This window comes from Austrofundulus limnaeus, unplaced genomic scaffold, assembly GCF_001266775.1.
Source record: "Austrofundulus limnaeus strain Quisiro unplaced genomic scaffold, Austrofundulus_limnaeus-1.0 Scaffold7, whole genome shotgun sequence".
NCBI lineage: Eukaryota > Metazoa > Chordata > Actinopteri > Cyprinodontiformes > Rivulidae > Austrofundulus > Austrofundulus limnaeus.
In genome coordinates, this window is record NW_013952409.1 from 2,603,800 (window position 1) to 2,611,164 (window position 7,365).

The window sequence follows — 7,365 nt, forward strand, 5'->3', positions numbered from 1 at the left end:
TCTGGTGAAAATTTCATGTCATTAGCACCTCTAGTAATATATTTACTGAGAAAAATGGTGACGTGTTCAATACTTATTTTACCCGCTGTAATTTATTTAGATGAAAACGAGAATTTCAGCTCAAAGTGAAATATTTTGATATTATAGGTTCTGATTTGCATTCAGATGAACACGTCGGAGGCAGCGTCTCATAAACTCGTTAAAAACTTTTAAAGACAATCAGCTCGTTATTTGTCCATGTGAACCCTCAGAGGAGCTGAAGTTGAAGATGATGGAACCTGGAGACGACACCATGATTACTGAGGACCTGAGAGTCGAACAGAGGAGTCTGTTAAAGCTGGAGTGGACCTGATAAGAAAAAGATTTGGAAAACTTCAATAAAAACATCAGATTTAAAGTAAAAACAGCTGCAGCAGCTCGTCGCCCAGGAACCAGAACCTGAAGGTTGGACCACAGCTCTGAGACACTGGATCTGAATCCACAAATATGCAACCCACAAGAGGAAGGCYCGACTGTGGGAATAAATAATAAATACATGGAAGCAAAACATTCAGGGATTAAAGGAGGCTTTTTTTATTCAGACTCTCCTGRCAGGACATTTAATCCCAAATTTAGTTTACAGTAGAAATAATAAGTCAGAAATAATTTGAAGCCTCCAAAAGACAAATAACTTCAAATTATTTTGACATTTAAATAACAAAGCTGTGCTCTTATGTTCCAGATTTATTCTTTTCTGCACAGAAAAATAATTTGTTTTTTCTTTCTTGTTGTTTTTTGATAGATTAAATTTATAAAAATGGTTCATTTGAGGGAGACAATAGGTCGGTTTATTGTTGTTAAATATTCTGTCGCACGTTTCTTTAACACAAAAGATGTAAACTATGATGTGAACGTGACAAGAACAGTTTGTTGTAAATAAAAACTAGAGTTTTGTGGTCATAGTTTGTCTCTAAATAAAAAGAAGAGCTGACGTCAAAATATTAAGTCCTGTTTAAAGTCAAATTTTGAACCAAAATTAATAAAATATAAATTTTTTTAAAGAATGGATCAAAAGATAAATAAAAAAGTATTCATTAACATTTGGAAATCAATTATTTTCAATTTGCAGAGTGAAAAAAAATCAACTTGTCGTTTTCTCTTCATTTATTAACATTTGTTTTATTGTAAAATCAACAATAAAAAGGTTTTTCTTTCAAACTGAAAGATTTAATCCATAAATAAGATGTTTTTCTGAAATTAATCTGGATTTTTTAATTAAAATTATAAAAAATGTCTAAATGATCAAACATCTCTTTTGTTTTCAGTCACTTCAGCTGAATTAGAGTCTTTATCTGTAGATTGTTCTGCTGCAGAAACAAGCTGCTGTAAATTTCCACGCTTCAGTGATGTTACTCCACATGATAAACATCAGCCAGTTTAATAAAACTGCTGTTATTCTCAGTCCTCCAGCCTCAATATTACTTTTTTTATATGTAGGCAAAACCCCCTGCTGGTATTTCAAGCTGACCTTTATTGGTTTTATTGGCATTTCAGCTTTCATAAACTATTCCATACAGGAGGAGAGAGTCTTAAAAAGATCCGAGGCGGCAGAGAAACAGAACCGTCTTATTGGAAATATTAATTAGATTTTTGGCAGCTTCTGTTCTAAATCCATTTTAATTGGGAGACACTTTTCTCCAGGAGGTTATTACAAAGAATTTATTGGGGAAAAAAATACTAATTATTGGTAGTTGGATGAAAAATAAACAAATATTTGGATCAAATAAAACAGATGGAAGCAGAAGATGAAAAGAAAACTCTGAAAACAACCAGGAAGTGACACCATGTGCTCCCAAATAACCGAAAAACTCTACAAAAAACATGAAATGCGAAGTTGACGGCAACGTAAAAGTTTGACTAAAGACGTTTTAAGACGAACTCGATGTGAGCTCGTTAATCTGATCAGAATTAATCTTATCTTTTTCAAAATAAGAGCGGTCTACAACAGGAAATATATCCCTTTATTTTTATTGTTATATTATTGTTTTTTAGGGTTTTAGATGCTTCAGATGGAGTCAGCAGCTTCAGGTTCTGCAGGAGATCCTTCATGAGACAAGAAAACTAAATCAGGTGCAGGGCAGAMGTGGAAAAAGCAAAAAGGCCTGAAAGCGATGAAGTAACCGGTCCTCAGTCTGACGGTTTGGATGCAGCTTTTAGAAAGAAAAGCGTCTTCGAGCCGTTTGCTGGTAATCGAGCAGATAAGTGGTCGAGCACATCCTGCCAAATCAGCAGCAGCACAGGAAAAGCAGCGGAGCCGCCGGCCACATTATCCTGCAGCGTATTAAATATTAAACATCCACGTTCAGTCAGGCCAGGTCAGAATGTTACATGGAAAAGATCAGAGGGGCGAAGGTTCAAATCCAACATCTGACCCACCGACTGAGGCCTTGTTCAGGGTTTCAACTAAACACAATGTTTCTACAACACTCACTTTGATTTTCTTATTTTTATTTGAAATGACAGGAAGGTGGTTTTATCAGTTATCAGACCAACTCTGGAAGCAGGATGGGATTTTTTTTGATCAACTGTAATTTGAATTTTTTTCAGAACCAGATTAACTCAGTTCTTGTTTCGTTTGTTTTGTTTTACAGCTGGGAATCAGACTCAAATCAAAACTTTCCAGTATAAAAACATCATCACAGCTTCAGTCATTTCAGAACAGAGTTACTGTAATTATGGTTTTTTATAGCAAAAAGAGAATTATTCATTTCTGTAATTGCAGGCTTTTATTTTCACACCAATCATTTGTACTTATTTTTGTATAGAAAATAAAAGAGGGGGGGAAACGAAAATAGCTGCATGTATTACAGTTTCTGAAGTTTCAATTTATATATAAAAAATCAAATGAAGCTACCTGTTTGGAATAAAACGGGTTTATATCTTTAAAATAAGTGCATGCATATATGCAGCCCAGTTTATTCTAAACAGTCATTAATTATTATAATATTACATTTGAGTCGATTTAGACTGAACTGGAATGAATTAAACAGTTTATAATTGGACTGATTTCACTGAAATCTGGTTCAGTAAACAAACTCAGCCGGAGTCTAAAGAGGAAATACTGAAATGTTTAACAAAATAAAAGTCTGGTTTTAGGTCGCAGAGCTGCGGATTTTCACTTCAAACGCGAATTTATGAGAAAAATCTGCCAATTTAAGAGAAAACAAACGAAAACGAGACAAGATGATGTGTTTTCTACATGACAGCATGAACTGAAGTGGGGTCCGGCGGGGCGTCCCATTTGTTCTGAATGAATGAATGAGCGGCTCCAGCTCAGTGAACGGGTGCAGAGCTCTGCACGTCTCATTCACCAGACAGCCCTGATGACTGCAGCGACCTGGTGCTGAAGTGATGCTTCAGACCTGATCAGCTGAGAGGAGGAGGAGGAGGAGGGTCCACGACCTCGTCTCTGCTGCGGCTTTGTACAGCATAAATAAACCATCAGGTGTGTTCACACTCTGCACAGCTTCAGAGGTTTTTAAAAATATAATTAAAACTCTAACAATTCTTAAAAGAATGTACAGTATATCACCTGCTAATTATTATAGCAAAGGATTTTAGTGATTTGGTCAAATCATTAAAAGCTTAAAGTGGTGCTGCATCACAGGAGCTCATGGTTCATCATGTTTTGTTTTACCTCCAGCAGGTCATTTTATCATTAAYCAAACAAGTAAGAATTATTGTGATTGCAAAGTTAACATGAGGAAAGCTGGTTCTTGTCTTCCACAGCTGGATGAGATTTTGCTCGTCTTTCATAAAAACAGACCACGAGTCTTTTTAGAAACGTCTCCATGAATGCCGAGCATAAAAAACTCCTCTTCGTGTGAACCGTTTACCTCCTGGGTGGTTGTTATTGGGAATGAGGAGCACGTGTGTGAAACGTCTCTGCAGATGGGTTTTAACTTTCATCTCAGTCGAATCTAAAATCATTAGAAACCGACAGGATGTTCTCTCTGAAAGGGCGCAGCCAGTCCAACGTTTAAGTTTGAAAACTAAAAGTGTTTCTGATCCGTCAGCTTCTGCTGGGTCGCCAACAAGAGCAGCATCAATGATCAAATCTGGATAAACTATCATTGATGATGTTTCTCTGCTGTTCACGGGTTTGGTTTGTGAGCATTTCTCTCTGCGACGACAAACATTTTGTGTCTGTTAATCAGAAAAATAAATGTCCCAAAGATGAACTCAAATATGGGAGGCCGAGCGTAAAAACAAAAGTTAAAAAAGGCCTCTAGCTCACTTTCTGAGTGTAAAGTCCTACTTTAAAAATTCCCACCAGCATTTTATTGTTATTTAGCTCACTGTTTTACATTTTGCTCATTTTTAATAAATRTTAAATAATATGTAGATACTAAATCCTAAATCTAAATGTAAAAGTTAAATATTAAACGTTGTGGCTAAATGCTAAAGTTTACATTTAAGTATTTCAGAATGAAACGCAGTCTTTGCTGTTGGTGCTCAGCTTTGGTTGTGATGTCATCATCCTGAGACAAAAGCAACAGCTAACACTGCTAATGTTAGCTATGCTAACGATGCCAACGCTGCAAACTCTGCCAGTGCTACGAGCTCTGGCAACTCTGCTAAGTCTGCTAATGCTGCTAACTCTGCTAATGCTGCTAACGCTGCTAATGCTGCTAACTCTGCTAATGCTGCTAACTCTGCTAATGCTGCTAACTCTGCTAATGCTGCTAACGCTGCTAATTCTACTAAAGCTGGAAACATACTCCCCGCGAACTGCCGATGTCGGCACGGGTTGTCGCAGTTTAATGACGAAAATTACGTCACCGGGCTTCGCAACGTCGTGTCGACAGCCCCTTTTGGCACAAGCCCCCGGCAGAACTTTTTGACCCCCGTCTGAACTGAAAGTGCTCGGACGGACACAGCAGAAGAAAAAAACAAAAACTAGCTTCTGACTAGAGCAGACTGTTTTGACCAGTTTTAAAGATAGACAAACTGAGAAAAACTCATGCGTGTTTGTGCTGACAGCGCTATGTGGTGCATTTACTTCAACCACTCCGTAAAAAAAATAAATAAAAGGAAGAAAAAAAACGACTCGCTCCCCGAGCCGACCAGGAAACAGAGTTTCATAAAGAAAGGCAAACCATGAAAAACTCATGAATGGAGATAAACAGACATAACAGATAAACAGGCACGGAGGAATCTGAAACTGTGGAGATTTTTAACCAGGACAGATGTGGATAAAAATCCGTCGGGTGAGTGACTTGTTTTCTGCATTGCTGTTGAGGGGAGAAATTCCATGCAGTGACGTATGTTTCAGYGGGAGGGAGGGGTCCCCCGAGCTCAGAGCAGTGTGCAGGAACTATGAAAGGTCTGTGCGAAAAYGACCGCCAAACAACCACATGACCGCGCGTCGACCCGTCGGCGTCGGAGCGAGTATGTTTCCAACTTAACTCTGCTAATGTTGCTAACCCTAAYGCTACTAAAGGGCTCGACACACGGGCAGCGACAAACTACARYGATTGACGGCTGTCATCGCAGCCAGGGTAAAACCGACACACGGGACGCGATAGCAGCGTTGCGAATCGCGCTCTCAGATCGCTCGTCTTCACGAAATTTGATTGGTTCTTGACTCTGAAGGCGGGTGTGCATTACGGACGTGTAAACTAAACAAATCTATGCTAATGATGTTGAAAAACAAACACATCAAGATACAGTTTTATGAGGAAAAACTTACCATAAACTTCACCCTGGTGCCAATAAATTCCCACAAAGCTTTTTAGTAATCACTTGGTGAAAGTGTTAGCTAACGGCAGTGTGTAGCATACTCTCCTCTCATTGGTCAGTCAATGAAACCCTCGCTGATTGGTTGTACGCTAAGCGACAGCGACAAAAGTTGAACATTTTTCAACTTTCATATGTCGAGTCGCAAGCTCGCGCGTGCACGTCTACGTGTACGAGCGCGAAATTTCACATGCACTTTTTTCGCCGGTCGCTTAGCTGGAGGAGGGCAAGCGATTGTCGCCTCACCGYACAGGMTCCATAGGAAATGAATGGAGAGCGAGCGACGCCGCCTCCCGTGTGTCGAGCCCTTAACTCTGCTAATGTTGCTAACTCTACTAACTCTGCTAATGTTGCTAACTCTGCTAATGTTGCTAACTCTGCTAATGTTGCTAACTCTGCTAGTGCTGCTAACTCTGCTAATGTTGCTAACTCTGCTAATGTTGCTAACTCTGCTAATGTTGCTAACTCTGCTAACTCTACCAACTCTGCTAATGTTGCTAACTCTGCTAACTCTGCTAAAGCTTCCCTACAAAACATCAAACCTGCAGTTGCAGCCGGTGTCTCGGCTGCACTTCAAACTGCTGGACAACAGGTGGCATCCATATTGTTTTTAATGAACACTTTTTGAATTCAAAATCTATCTTCAGCAGCGTTAGCAGAGCTAGCAGCATTAACGCACAAATGGCAAAGGCTGTGTTCCATTCCGAAATTCCTAAATGTAAGCTTTATCATTTAGCTGCAACATTTAAGATTTCATTTTTACATTTAGTTTTACACATTTACATTAAGGCTTTAATATTTACGTATATTATTATTATAACAACATGCGTAAAAACAATGACACCCACTTTGTGTGGGTCATTTGTACAGTTTTATTTATTTTTCCAGAGATTTTTGGTCAACTGTAGCATGGAAACCGCTGCACCAATCAGCATGAAATTTGGTAGGAATATAGATGTGACCAACCTTCGCTTGGCTAGGGGACAGTATTTTGATAGACCCCATATTTCAAGTGTGGGCTCTATTTGAAAAACTGGTGTCTGGACATAAAAAAAGCTTATATCTCAMAAACTATTAAACAGAGGAGCTTCAGATTTTTTGYTGTTTAGCTCTGATAAAGGGCAATCATTTCATGACATCATTATGTGTTTCTATGAAATCGCCACCTACAAAAAGAATCAAAACACGACTGAAAATTGTTATTTCAAGCCTGCATCTATAAACGTGATCAGATCCTGATGAAATGTGGCACAGATGTTGTCCCATAGCCCCACATGCATGTTCATTACCTCCACCCAAAACAGCTTCTACTCAGAACGGTCTCTGTGGATCATTTCTATGTTTGTAAAGCATCTACAGAACCATTAGTACATATATGACATCATGCATGTGAATGTGGTTTGTTTCATTATCAATAGACTCAGAGAACAGATCTGTGGTTGTTTTCCATCAACAAAATACTTGATTTTTACTGACCACTCTAAAGTCAATTTTATACACAACATTTTAAACAGTTCTGGGGTCTCATTTATAAAGGATTGCGTGGAAACCATACTAAAAGTGAACGTACGGCCAAAAGGCGGAAAT